The following is a 15,823-nucleotide window of genomic DNA, read 5'->3' as shown; positions in this document are numbered from 1 at the left end:
ATCAGAAATATGTTTTACACTAGCAAATAGAGAAAGCACTGAGAGGGTAAAAGTTTATTCTTTTACCTAGGCTTGCTATGAAATCCAAATACTTTGCTGAAATATATATATACTTTCAATAAATGACAAAACACAAATCTCCACCTTAAGGGACACTAAATTAATTACAGATACATATACATCTATCCCAAGCTAAATGTTCACAATTTTTACTGATCAGGTACTAACAAAGAAAAATGTAGGAAAAAAAAATTCAATCCTGAATATGCAGCTTATACATTTAACAAGAATACAATGGGGAAGCTACAAAAAAAATGAGGGAAAAATCACTCCCCTGCTGAACGTTTGACAAAAATCAAAAATTGTTTTTGGATGCAGGCACTTGTAACTGCATTAAATCACTGCACTTACACTCTCGTTCCCTATTAAAAACAACACTGTGTTCTTTCAGTGAGGCCTATTTATTAAAAGTATTCCCCTGTGCCAAAGGAACTAGTAAAAAACTCTGCTTTACTAACCCCATTTTCTGAGTAAAGCACATTTTATAGGTACATGCCAACATGACAGTTTTCATGAGGAGTCCAGAGACCCACGTGCTTTAAAGCACCTGAAGTGTGGGTGTTAAAAAGGAACCAATCCACCACTGAATTCACTTTAAGATTAGCTTATCTGCCCCTGAAAACAGCAGTGGCACTTACAATTCTAATTCCTTTCTCCTACTTAGCATGATTAGCAAATCTTAATTTAGCATAGTGTTGGAATTGAAACTACTGTACTTTATGCTTTTGGACTATTGATTAAATTAGCAAAAAAAAATAACTCATGATTATCAATCACTTTCTTAAGAACTTCAAAGTTCTTTACAAAAAAAATCTCAACAGCCAATGACCTTTACTGAGTGGTTTCTGTATTATAAAATAGTAGGAGCTTTGCCTTCAAGAAGTGTGCTGTCTAGAGGTTGTAAGGCATTAAACACATAATCTAGTGAAAGTTATACTGTGACTGCAGTACAGACAAAATAATTACATCTATCTGGATGGATCAAGGAAGACCTCATGAAGGAGGTAAAACACAACTAGGGCTGGTATTGAAAGATAGGATGGTATTTAAGGAGAAAGCAAGAAAAACAGATACTGGCCATGGAGGGAAAATGGTGAACAAAGTCATGGAGGCTGGAAAACAGATGCAGTGCTTCTCGATGCTGGCTTTGGTCAGAATCACTTGGGGAGGCTCTATATTAATTTAACCAGGCCGCAAACCAGACCTACTAAATTTAAATCTCCCAGGTTAAGTTTGAGTATTTATATACTTTTAATTCCAAAGGTGTTTCTGCTGAGGTTGAGTACCACTGATTTAGGAGGTGTTTGTGGAAAGGCCAATAGTCCAGCTGAAATACAGGGTCCATGAAGGAAATAAAGCTGGACACATTTTTTTTTTATGTCAGGCTTTGTTACATTGTGTTAAGTGTGTTAAATTCCAAGCTGAGAAGTCTTCATGATATTCTTTGGCAATGGTTGTTAAGCAGGTGCATAAATAATCAATACTTTAGGGACATTTTGTAGAAATAAAGAATATTGCATGAAGGAAAAAGAAGGAGAAACTGGGAGTAAGAAGACAAGTTAGACGTCTATGCAGTATTCCAGGCAAGAGGAAATAAGAGCCTGAACAGTGAAATAGGGTTTTTAAAAAAGGTGTAATTCAAAAGATACATGAAAGGTAGAATTTCTAGGAATTGGAAACTGAAGAAAGAATAAAAATTAAAGATAATTCTCAGCCTGAGTAAGTAAAATGTTGGTGAGGCAATTAATAATGATGGAAAATACTGGAAAAGCAAATGTCAGAGTATTTTGTACATACTGAGTTTGAATAGGTGACCATATGCACAGTACAGGTTTACACTGGCTGATTATTAGTAGTTCCGTCTTTGCCTTCCATAGTGACCCAATTTAGATGATAAATTATAATCACCGTAGGTTTAAAGTACTTTTATGTTATCCCTCTGGAAATGTCTACCAGGAAGTTGGAAATGAGGGTGTAAGATCTTTGGCATCAAGGAAGGGAATCCATATCTAACAGCTTATTATTAAAGTTGAGAGGATGGATGAGATCACCAACAGAACGCGAGCAGAGAAAGAGAGAAAAGAGACAAAGGAACACCTACGCTTTGTAGGGACAGAAGATGGAAGAGGAATACAAAAACAAACAAACAAAAAAAACGGAGTCACAAAGGGGAAAGAGCATTTTGAGAAGAAAATATAATGAAATCAAGGAACTAGAAACATTTTTAAAAGGAGGATGTCAAAAAGGTAGTCAGGAATACAGACTTGGAAGAGGAAACTGAATAAGAAAAAAGAGGAGACCATCAGAGATTTTGAAGCAGTGTCAGCAGAGTAAGGAGGCAAAAAGCCTGTGTGATGTTGGCAGGATAATGAGAGATAAAGAAAACAGAAACAATGATTAAGTCTACTCTTTAAGAAGTTTGGAGGTGAAGCGATCTCGCTTGGTCGGTCATGTCGAGGATCAAGAGGAATAAAAAAGAAGTGAGTGCCAGGAAGGATATTTACTGACCTCAGGAATGAGATAGAGTTAGGAATCTACAATGAGGACAGGGAGCATATTTAACAGAAGTGAAGAAAATTGAGATGCACAAGAGGTGTGGTCCAAGTCATGGCTGTGACTCTAAGACGACTGAAGTTAAAGGCTGAGAAGCTGCAGTTTTGGAAGAGTCACTAGTGAGGAGGACACAATCACTCCGAGAGAGGGAAAGGATTGGTATGCAGGTAAGGCTTATAAGACAAGCCCTAAGGAAGGTGGGGAAATGTCCCAGAGACGAAGAAGAGGGAGAAGATTATGGAATTAGACGATGTCGATATAAAATAAGAATTTCAAAAGAAAGGACTTTGAATAGTGGTGAAAAACCAAAGTCAAGAAGAGCTCTTTCAGGGGAAGGGAAAATTTTTTTGAAACTCCCTACCTCTATTACACACCCCTCCCCTTCCCTAGTTGCATCAAATAGTGACAGTAAGAGATGCAACAGGTAACAGGGAAGGTGTCATCGTCAGGGAACAGACGTCAATTAATTCAAGGTGGTGGAAAGAATGCTAAGAGAAATGTGAGTAGCATGGGAAGCTGGAACCCAAAAGTAAAGGACTGAAATGGGCTCAGTGGAAGCAGTTAGGATATGGGCCAGAGAGGAGGTCAAAGCCTCAGATGGAAAGAGACACAAAGAAGTAAAGGAGAGCAGAAGAGGGCACTGCACCTAGGATTCTAGCGGATAATCACAGTTTAAAAGGATGTTGGTCATGAGAGGTCAGTGGAAACCTCTGTTCTAAATAGTATAGATATTCTGAACAGATGAAAGAAAAAGAACTAGAATAACCAAATTAACATTCCTCTATTCTTTGAACATCAAAACAGATTTAAATCTAACTTTATCTCAAAGTGTTTCTGAAGAAGTATTTCTACCCACCCGTGCAAATGTTTACCAGGCTTTCCCACAAGCATCATAGAATTCCAGGGGTAAGCAAATCACATTCTAGACCCCTCCCACTTCCTACCCACCATCTCATTTTTATACTATATGGGTGAAATGAGATTCAAAATAAATTTTAGGGCTATCTTGAAAGTTTTTTTTTTTTTTTTCTTTTTTAAGAGGCTTCAAAAGGAAGTATGCAGCCACAGGGGTGTGGAAGTTGGGGATAATGGGGTTTTACAGACTGCGTACACACACAAAAGCAGTGCTCCTTTTTCAATGCCAGCTGGTTGGGGGGGTGGGGAGGGCAGTCTAGGAAATTACTACCCAAAGTAATTACCCTTTTGAATGTACATCATGGCTCTGATAATTGTGGCATTACAAAGCTGAGGCTAGTTTATATCAATGTTCCATTAAAAAGCATGGAATCACTGCTGGAATTCCACATTTTAATTTCCTAGATGTGAAGACCAATGCTAATAATAATAAAACAGTAAAGACAAGGTGAAACAAAAGTCTAACAAACCTATCTTTTAAAAATATGTTCTACAAACATTAGCAATGTCTCACACACACAGTGGGCTTAACAAATGTCTGGTGACCACGCCACTGCTGCAGACACTGCCATTTGTTGAGGACTGTTCAAGCACAGTGCTGTTCTATATATTTCAATCTTGTTTAATTCATACAGTAACTTTACAGTAGGAATGATTATTTGTATTTTTCAGATGAGCATATTAATACTTAGAAAGTTTATGGAGTTAGATATTTTATTCATTCAACATTAACAATGATTTATTGTGCTTGGGTCTGAGTATATAGCACTGAACCATAAAGACATGGAGATTACAGTTGGAGGAGGCAGACATTCAGATATTAGACAAAAACCAAATGAACATAAAGTGAAAAATCATGACAGATGCCATGTAAGAGAAAAACACGGTGCATGAGTGAGTATAACATGAAAACCTATTTAGATTGGGTGGTAAGAAAAGCCTAAGACCTAAGGGATAAAGAGTCAGCCACGCGAAGAATGAGGTAGTGTTCTGAGAAGTTTAGTGAACTTAGGGATTGAAAAAAATGTCAGGGGGCTCAAGCTCAGTGAGCAAGACAGAGGTGAGATCAGCGAAGCAGGCCTGGATCAGTTCCTACAGGGTCTGGTAGGCCAAGGCCAAGGTAAAAGTCTGGACTTCATTCTAGTATAAGAGAAGGCCACTGGAGGATTGTTAGAGGTTTGGGGAGAAGGAGGAAGAGAAGAATGATGTTTGGGGATCAGACTATCAGATCTCAATTGTAATAAAGTCACTAGCCACTGTGTGGAGAATGAGTAACATGGAACAGGATGGTGGTAGTAAGAGGAGAGAAAGGACAGATGCCAGGTATATTCTGGAGCTGTAACAGAATCTTTCTTAAAGTTAGATAGTTAGCAAGTGGTAGAACACGGGTTCTGTCTTCTCCTGAAGCTTGAGCTCTTAAACACTCTCTTTAAATAGTGAGCATAAATATTTCTTCAATAACTTTAAAAAGGAGTTTCAAGTCCATAAAAAAAAATTATTTCACTTTACTGGTATAACAACTAGAAGACATTTTTAGGATTAAATCTCAAAACGTTTCAATGGCGCAAATGTGAATTTTTCTCCCAAGGCTTACAGACCTCTGCCCCATGATGCTGAATGATGACGTTTGGTGGCCACTAGTTAATGGCTGGAAACTATCCTGAGAATAACACTTGTCTTTCTTGCAGCTTTCAATAAATTTAAACTTGGAGTTGGCAGACAAATCTTTATGTTTGAGTCACTACAACACCTTCTCATGATCTCTTTGTGTCTTCTAAAACCCAGAATGGAAGTTCCAGATCACTGAAGTTTTTTCACCAGGCTTGGTGCTGGATTTGAGACATATAACCCATGAGTACTACTACCTAGTCTACAAAGGTAAAGAAAAGCCAAGATCATTTAATGGTTTTCAACTAATTATTTAATTATTAAAAAATAATAATCTTTGAACTATCAAAATGCCTCATTCAGAGTATACTTACCAGACTTGTATAAACAGAGACAGGTATTAGAGATCTACATTTAATTCCATAATTTTAGCCAATATGTCATAGAATCTTAGAGCTAGCTAGAAAGCTTTCATAAATTTTAGAGATGTGTACTAACAATTAAATAGAAAAACCAATCCCTTCATTGTTTTGAAACAACAAAAAATTTGAAAAAAAAGTTTGTAGTTGAACTATAACCTATTTATAGTTTTTAAAAAGTCCATAATGGAGGGCTTCCCTGGTGGCACAGTGGTTGAGAGTCCGCCTGCCCATGCAGGGGACACGGGTTCGTGCCCCGGTCCGGGAAGATCCCACACACCGCGGAGCGGCTGGGCCCGTGAGCCATGGCCGCTGAGCCTGCGCATCCGGAGCCTGTGCTCTGTAACGGGAGAGGCCACAACAGTGAGAGGCCCACATACAGCAAAAAAAAAGAAAAAAAAAAAAGTCCATAATGGAAAAACATGTCTATGGATCAAAATATGCTTCTAACTACTGAGGAATGCATGGCTCATAGCATTCAACATATAGGAGGTAATGCTACCTTTATTGTTGTTATTATTATCTAATATACTAAGTATTTTACTTATGTGTAATTATCCATATCCTCCATTAAAATGTAAACTCCATGAAGGCAAGGAATTTTTTTTCTCCTGCTGCTTCACTGCTAAATTACCCCAACCTATAGAACAATGCCTGGCACCTAACAGAAACTCAAAAATATAGTTGTTCGATGAAGAAATGAAAGAATGAATAAACTTCAAAGGGTTGTATCACTATCATCTGAGACGATCTTTGTAAAAGCTCTTTGCAAACTGTAAACCATTCTACAAACATAGAATATTATCACCAACTTCATGATAAATACATTTATTAAGTATTCCACAGCCATTATCTCCTTTGCTTCCCAATTCACAAAAGAAATTGAAGTTCAAACAGATTCTGCAACTCACTCAATATCACACAATATAAATTGGCAGAATTAGAACTCTAAAAAACAACTTAATTCCAAATGTAGCCACAAGGATCTTTACTCCACATCCCCTGTCTTTTCTACATGTTGCTCTCTTCATTGGAACATGCTGACTCCAATGTGTAAAACTAAGTATACTAGAACACTCTATGTACAGGGCTTCCCTGGTGGTGCCTGCCAATGCGGGGGACACGGGTTCGAGCCCTGGTCCGGGAAGATCCCACATGCCACAGAGCAACTAAGCCCGTGCACCACAGCTACTGAGCCTGTGCTCTAGAGCCCGTGAGCCACAACTACTGAAGCCCACACGCCTAGAGCCCATGCTCCACAACAAGAGAAGCCACCACAATGAGAGGCCCACATGCCGCAACAAAGAGTAGCCCCCGCTAGCCACAACTAGAGAAGGCCTGCACGCAGCAACGAAGACCCAACGGAGCCAAAAATAAATATAAATTAAATAAATAAATTTATTTTTAAAATTCTATGTAAAATTGATATTTGAGATGATGATAAAGAATACTGTCTTTCAATTAGACAAATCTGGGTTTGCATCCAGTTTCTACCACTTACTTGGGGTATGGCCTTGGGAGTTTAGCCAACCTTTCTAAGCCTCAGTTTCACCTTCTGTAAAATAGGATAAAAATAGTGCCTTTCTAGTTGTAAGGAATAAATTATATATTTCAAGTTGAGCATTCAACTTATACCTGGCTCTTAGCCAATAACCAGTAAATTTTATTTTCACCTTTGATGATGAAGAAACATTTGCCTAGTATCTAATATTAGAACTGATATTTGAACAGAGGGTGACAAAAAGTGGAAAGTGTGGAAGCAAGATCAACAGACTTTGTCTGCAATTTCTATTTTCCCTCTAAATCTGTACTGATTTTTATATACATATATATATATATATATATATATATATATATATATATATATATATATAGAAGCTAATTCTAACAAAGGCATACTTTTTCTCCCCATCACAGGACTGGGCTCATTATATTACTCTGCAACCCCTGGTAAAAGTTCAAGAATGTCTATTTAGATCTTCTGCCCATTTTTTGATTGGGTTGTTTGATTTCTTGATATGAGCTGTTTGTATATTTCGGCCTGCTAAAAAGTGGAAGGAGTAACAAATTTTTAAAAGATTGTTATCTTAAGCTGTTAAAATGATAGAAGCCATCTTGGTTATTCCAAAATCCCAATAAAAATTTTTGTTTATAAGAACAAATAGATGGTTACTTGTTAAATCAAAGTCACAGAGTTACTAATGTGTATCAGTGTATGAGCACCAGGGACAGTGTTTTGGATGAATTAGGCCCTGCTGGTGGAAATCATTTTTACTGGGAAAGAGACGGTGTAAACAACCAGGTACATGGCTCAGGCAGCTAGTCTTCTGTTGAAGTGCAGCTATAGTCTTCTGTTGAAGTGCAACAGCAAATTGCATAACCCAGACTACTCCCTTCTAGTTGTGGCTCCAAATTAGCATGCCCTTGCTCTTTTTTTTTTTTTTAAAAAAAAGGCCTATTCTCTGGTTTTATAAACACGTTTAAACAAGACATTCTTATTTCCTAGTTTATCAGGTGCTGATCTTTTTCAGGTACAGGAATTTAGTCAACATGCTTCTTTACAAAATTCCTCTTTGAATGTTAATTAATATTAAAGGGTTAGGTCTAAGACTGAAAACTGGATTTCAATATTTATTACAGTGCAAGAGTATTACCCAGAAGAAGGGTGCTAGTTCACAAGCACATTAAACTTTCTCACCTCCCCAGACAAATTTCACAAGTTCTTCTCCAATTCTCCCCCTTTCCTTAGAAGCCCTAGACAGAGAGATGGCAGTAGGAGCCATTAAAACCACTTGACACTTCACTTTCATTTTGGGACAAATAAGAGGGAAAAAGAGAAGCAGCTCAAATTAAATCTTTAATAAATAAGTAAAAGTAAATTTATAAGTCATTTCAAAGTAGAGGAAAATATTTACTTGTGACAAAATGCACACGTGTGAAATATTTAATGCTCAAATGAAGGAAATTAAATGTAACTTCTTACCAATGTTCACAAATACATAAGTATCCACCAACTATACTATCCTTTAACATTAAAACACATAGGGTTAAGAATCTCTTAAAAGTATGTTAATCCTGTGCTCTACTTTCAGCTAGTCTATAGCAGATGACAGAGTAACCAATTTATTCTTTAAAAATCTTTCTGGGACAAGGAATTCTATAATATATCACAGATTTTCTTCTAAAATTCTATGTTGACCCTGAAGTGCTTTAATGTTGATATTAAGTGTAGGGATTACTTAATGTAGACACTAAAGTGTTATACAGTTACCTTCCAGAAAGCTCCCGGTAACTACTATTATTTGTACAAAATACTGAAGAGAGACAAGATATCAGCATATTCAAACCTGTCATTCTTACATACAGGGGAGTAGTTAAAAGCACAGAGTTTTGGAGTTGAGCCAACCCAGCTTCAAACCACACTGGTTCTACTACTTACGAGCAGGGTAACTCTGGGCAAATTACTTAATCTCTCTAAACTTCCCTTTCTTAACCCTACTTTATAGGATTGGTAAGTGACTTTAAAAGTATATTAAGTGCTTAGTATACTAGTGCCTGACACATTAGTAAGTATTTGGTGGCTACAGGCAATATATTCCAGGGGTTAAATGTGAAAATTCTGAAATCCAACTTTTTAGGTTCAAAGCCAAGTTTTCCCACTTGTTCCTTATTTGGCACTGGGCAAATTATTTCACCTCTCTATACTAAAATTAGTAAATACATGAAAAAGATTAGAAGAGTGTCTTGCACATGGGAATGATAATTTTAAATTTATCAATTATGATGATTTAAAAATTACTTCAGGGCTTCCCTGGTGGCGCAGTGGTTGGGAGTCCGCCTGCCGATGCAGGGGACACGGGTTCGTGCCCTGGTCCGGGAGGATCCCACATGCCGCGGAGCGGCTGGGCCCATGGGCCATGGCCGCTGAGCCTGCGCTCCGCAACGGGAGAGGCCACAACAGTGAGAGGCCCGCGTAACGCCAAAAAAAAAAAAAAAAAAAATTACTTCAGTGAAATCTCATGGAAGCTGTAATTTAAAGAGCATATCAGAGCAATTTTCTCTTCTGATATTTTAGTTGATCAGCCTTAGAAATAAATGAATGCTATTAACTCAATCCAGCCCCATAAATCTTTCCTATATACCAATATGCAAATATACATTGATCAAGTTCCTTTAGTTCAGACTCCCCTAGTTTTAGGTTTCTCAGACTTGTCTGATGATACAAATTACCCAGCAACTGTGACTAGCAGGTCTGGGGTGGAGCCTTGGAGTCTGTAAGTATAATCAGCTTCCCAGGCGAGTCCTACACCAGGCAGGCTCGGAAACCCTGAATTAGTTGAAGCTATGCCCAACCACAGAATTTGAGAAGAATATCTAGCAGTCACACCCGATGAACAGAACTATTGTTTTACAAGTATTATGTAATGGAGATGGGAACATTAAAATGACTATTTTTCAACAAATATTTGGTTGAATATCAGTACCAAATATTTATTAGCATATATTTATTGAGCACATATTACAGTACAATTCATAAAACAGTATATGAAGGTTAGTTGGAAAACAAACTACTTCTTAAAAATTAACATCATTTGGGAGGTGAGAGTGACAGACAGAAAGGAAGAGCATCCTTGGCAAAATACACATTATTACATGTTATCATTTGTCTGAGGAGTTCAGAAAATATTGGGACAAGGGGTCCTTTTGGTCAAGAGGTCTGGTTCTTCAAGAGTCTGTTATAGTTACTTAGGACACTGCTGCCATTGCTAATGGGCTAAAAATGCTAATAACTGAAGAACATTCAAATAACAAATTCACTGCAAAAATAATCTAAAGGGTATAACCATTTTTCCTTGACCCTTCTGAACATTAGTCTTTAGAAACATATTATAGTTTTTCTTTCATGAGTAAAATTATCAAAAACTTGGATCTGAATTTTTTTTTAGAAAATGATAAAAGAAAATAAGCTTCCATTCTTCCAAGCTCCCAACAAGCCCATCCCACGCATATACCATGTACATGCTCAAACAAACTATGAACAACTTCTACAATTGAGGGATCTGGAATCTACATCCTGTTAGAAACACAAGCGTAAATAATTATGGAAGGAAAACCAAGTGCAATTACACCAAAAACAGCCCTAATATTATTCAACTGAATGAAGAACACTTGTAAACCACAGTATAGCAAATGTGCATATGTTTCAATATGTTTCATTAATTACATTAGCCAATATGGTCAAGAATTAGTACTGTGTAAGATCCAAGGTAGTACACGGAGAGGTACAACAGTGAAATCATCAGGTAATTCTCTGTAATCTCCTGGTGAAAGAATTACTAGCTACACGCAGGAATTTGAAATAAAATAGATTTAAATGCAGTCATTACAGCTATTCAAATATTACTCGTCCATAGGAACATGAGCTAAAATAAAGCATCTAATAGGTATTACTCAAAATATGACCCCAGGAAGCAGCCACAAAACTTCAGGTTGTTTAGTTACCTACTGCCCCAAATATCAGGAAAATAAAGGGTCACGTAGGACTCTAATAGCTACTCCTGAGTCCTCATTGTTGATAGGTCATTTTTTTCTTTTTACCTTTTTGATTTTCCAAATTTCCTAATTTAAAAAAGTAGTATATTCTTTTTATGACTGGGGAAAAATGATCCCTTTATTTAAGGATATTATCTGAGGGATCAAATTTATTTGAATATGACAGTAAGGCCATTTAAAAACTTTGTCCTTGAAGAGGCTGAATCATGTTCTCTCTCAAAAAAAAATTTGTCTTGGGTTCTCCTCATTTTGTACAATAAAAAATACAAGAAAAAATAATAATACGAGGGCTGAAATTCCATGTGCTGCTTTCAAATGTAGGTCTTTGGAAGGATGGCTCACAGTAGCAATGTTAAATGATGATAACAATTTCACTGGTAGTGACAGAAGAATTCCTCCTATTCATCTAATGTGCGATCCCAAGATGCATTGGAAACCCAGTGAAGGCTGGCAAATGAAAAATGCTTCTCCTCTCTGAGCAAAAGGAGAGCCAACTTTTCTACTGGATTGCCCTTAAGAGTATAGGACATAACCACAGAATGACTTTACCCTTTCAACCTCCAATTTCCCACTCCCTCCACCTTTACTTTTTTCTTTCCTACTCTCTTTTTAGCTTTGGCCTATATCCACAACCAGTTTCTTTATGAGGCACTCAAAGGCATTGCTATTCCCATGAATTTAAAAAGGGACAATTGCAGACAGACCTTGGAATATGTGGAGGAGATCTATACAGAAGATATAGATCCCATGAAGATAAACATGGGCACTTCCTTGAACTAATCCACAATTGATTCCTTAAGGGATACTGCATTTATAAGATGAATTTAGTCATTTTCCCTGAGCCTTTCTCAAATTTCCTCGAGCACCATGCTAAGAAACTTACATGGTATGATAAGTCTAGGTTCCCTTACTTAATACTGTTTCAGAAGGCAATAAGGATACATAGGGCAAGGAATTCACTATGAGTCTTTAAAAGTAATAACACCCATACAGAAAGGCATCTATCAAAGTGAGTTCCATACAATGATCTGGACAAAGTCAGAAGATGTAAACCGTTTTAATCCATCGCCTTTAGCTACTCAAGATCCAGATTCCACTGCTCACTGCAAGACTTCAGCTAACAAAGAATCAACACAAGGGAACTCAGCAATGCCTAGTGACAGAGCTCTCTGAGGTTCTCAAACCGAGAGCTGTTTGCTTTGGGTTTACATAGCGCAGAAACAACTAGGGTGGCAAATAACATTAATGCCATCACCATGTTCCAGTCCAGAAGTTTTTATTACAGCAAGTTTACCTCTGGGCAAGATGAAGCAATCGGCACATTGTGATGGCAAATACACTGACTGTATTTTCTTCCCAAGCAGTATATAGCACTTGGGCTGCTCCTGAGAAGGATTCGTGAAACAGCTCCAATCAACACATTATAGCTGGAACAGCTAGATGTAACACTCACAATTTGTATGCTTTAATTGTCAAAATCGTTTGCTTTTCAGACGAAAAGCAATTTAAACTTTCAGTTAAACAGTCAACTTTAAATTTCAGTAAAATCATCTAAACTAGTTTATCAACTGACGTGAAAAATAATCACACTCTCCCACCACCAATGACATCCTCTGAGATATAACTCAATTGTTACAAAAGAAAAGCCTAGAAATGGATACAAATGACAAAATAATTTACCAAAATGAATAACCAGAAGCAAAGTTAAATAAGAAAATTTTTTCCCAAAATTTCAAAGACCATTGTTAATTTTGAATGTTCTTATTGAGTTTATGGCAATCTAAAGTTTTATAAATGATGTGTCTTCTGAAAGTTGCTTAGTTCTCTTTCCAGCTTGTTTTGTGATTTTCTGACATATTCACATACTAACCTCAAATTTCATAGCTCTAAAAGGAGCTTGACAATTGTTATTCTAGACTATATCCAAAAAACAGTTTCTCAAATCAATGAAAACAACTGAATAATTCCTACTATTTTATTTAAAGAAAAGATGACCAGAAGAAGCCCACATAATCCTCCAACTTAATTAAAAAAAAAGCCAAATTTCTTCGAAGTGCCTGTCCCTCATGTACCCAGATTATCAGTTTAGGACAAGATTCAAGTGACTTTCACATTCCTCACCAAAATTCAGAAGCACACATGCAAAGGGGTGAATCTTGAATCAGTATTAAGATTTCAAACTTTATGTCAAGTTTATTACATTAATGGGGAGGGTATCTCATTCTCAAATTTTGTGCTAAAATTTTCAAATTCATGGTAAGCAACTATCAATATCTTCCCTAACATGTACACTTGTACTTTACCTCCTTCTCTGATTCATAAAATCCCCTTCCTTTCCTCTCAATTGTCAATAGTGTGTGTGTGTGCGCCTGTGTGTGGTCCACGGACCACACACACTTTGAGTAGGACAGAATGGCTAGGTTCCAGCTGTAGGAATCCAACAATATCCAACTCAGGTCCAACTATTGATTTGCTACCAGTTAGTTGTATTTGCCCATGTAGCATAAATATCCAAGGGGCATGTGAGACTTTGACTAACTGGCATCTCTGGGATAGCTCCAGCAATTCAGGGGCTTCCTATTTATTTCACCTTCATTTTGTCAACCCAATATGAGGAGAGAATATTAGGGCCATGGTCACTCTCAGCCTTTCTGCTCTTTAAGATCTATCTGACTGCTGTTTTGCTCCCCTCCATGACTTGTCCTCTTCCCTACAGGATAAGAAATTTAGCTTATCCCTGTTTGAGAATGAGGAGCTGGCTTGCAAACACTTCAAGTATCAATTGCCAATTGCCCTATGTCAAAATTTGTCTTATTGTGAGGTGCACTCCTGTGTAATTTTCATCTGATCATGATTTCAGTAAAGCATTCAACACTTTTTAATTATATCCTCCAGGACCAGATGGAGAACCCCAAGCTGTATAGTAATGTTATTAGGTAGACTGAATAACAAAACCCCAAATTGATCAGCAACATCCTGGAGACAGGTCTCTAATAGCACATCACAGGACTCTGTCCCCAAGCTGAAATTTTTCAAGCTTTTTACTAATAACTTGAATAATGATACAGAAAGCCTTCCTACCAATAATTGTATCTTAGCGGTAGAATTAAAATGTTTAATGGCAGAAGCAGATTTCAAATTCATGCTTTCATACAAGAAAAAAAATTGAGTGATTATGATAGGCTAGGTGGCAAACCCTGAGCAATATACAAATAAAAAATACAGTGTGTCTTCAGAAAATTTATGACCTAGTAAAAGAGATAAAGAAATAAATGATTAGGCTACCATAGATTTCTTAACAGAAGTTCTATAGGTCAGGAGAGAGTAGAATGACATACTCAAAATATTGAGAGATTAAAAACTGTCAGCCAAGACTACTCTATCCAGTAAAGTTATCCTTCAGATATGAAAGAGAAGTAAAAGCTTTCCCAGACAAACAAAAGCTGAAGGAGTTCATCACCACTAGACCTACCCTACAAGAAATGTTGAAAGGAGCTCTTCTACCTGAAATGAAAAAGCAAAAGTACACAAAACTTTGAGTGAGGTGATAAATAGACAGAATCAGAAAATTGCAAATCTCTAACAGAATAGGTTGTTAAACACTTGATCATAGCATAAAGGTTAAAGGAAAAAATGCAGTAAAAATAACTACTTTGATTTGGTAATAACTACTACTTTGATTTGGTAACAAACTCACAACACAAAAGGGATGTGAGACAACAAAAACATAAAAAGGGAAGAGGAAAAGGACAGAGCCTGTATAGGCAAATGAAGGTAAGCTGCTATCAACAGAAAAAGGACTATTTTATCTCTAAGATGTTTTATAGAAACCTCATAGTAACCACAACATAAAAACAGAGGAGACTGAGACAAAAAAATCATAAAAAACCACCAAAAAAAGGGCAGACATAAACACAAGAAAAAAGAAAAATGGAGATACAGAACAACCAAAACATAAAATGGCAGCACTAAGTCTTCATCTATCAATAATTACACAAGATGTAAATGGACTGAATTCACCAATCAAGATATGCAAAGTGGCTGGCTGGATCAAAAAGAAGATCCAACTATACGCCACCTCCACGAGGCTCATCTCAGTTCTAAAGACAAACATAGGCTCAAAGTGAAAAGATACTCCAAGCAAATGGCAGCCAAAATAAAGCAGGGGTAGCCTTACTCACATCAGACAAAATAGACTTCAAGCCAAAAAAGGTAACAAGAGACAAAAATGGACATTATAAAATGTTAAAAGGAATAATCCATAAAGATGACATAACACTTATTAATATACATGCACCTTACATAGGAACAACAAAATATATAAAGCAACTATTAACAGACCTAAAGGGAGAAATTGACAGCAACTCAATAATAGCAGGAACCTTCAACACCTCTACTTGCATCAATGGATAGATCATAAAGCAGAAAGTCCACAAAGAAACAGCAGCCTTAAATGAAGCATTAGACCAGATGAACTTAAAAGTTTTATACAGAACGTTCCATCCAAATGCAGCAGAATACACATTCTTCTCAAGTGCATATGGACCATTCTCAAGGAGAGACCATATTCTGTGACACAAAATAAGTCTCAATAAATTTAAGAAAATTGGAATCATATCAAGAATATTTTCTGGCCACAATGGTATGAAACTAGAAATCAACCACAAGAAGAAAGCTGGAAAAAAATCACAAAATTTGGAGACTAAACAACATGC

At 36.8% G+C, this 15,823-nt stretch overlaps 1 protein-coding gene across 1 annotated transcript in view; it reads right to left on the bottom strand.

The window, feature by feature from the left end:
- The window catches only part of MACROD2 (mono-ADP ribosylhydrolase 2), a 1,952,988-nt gene that overhangs the window by 1,649,605 nt on the left and 287,560 nt on the right, over nucleotides 1–15,823 (bottom strand). The window lies entirely within an intron of this gene.

This window comes from Lagenorhynchus albirostris, chromosome 15 (genome assembly GCF_949774975.1).
Source record: "Lagenorhynchus albirostris chromosome 15, mLagAlb1.1, whole genome shotgun sequence".
NCBI lineage: Eukaryota > Metazoa > Chordata > Mammalia > Artiodactyla > Delphinidae > Lagenorhynchus > Lagenorhynchus albirostris.
This window is presented reverse-complemented; position numbering and strand designations above follow the sequence as displayed.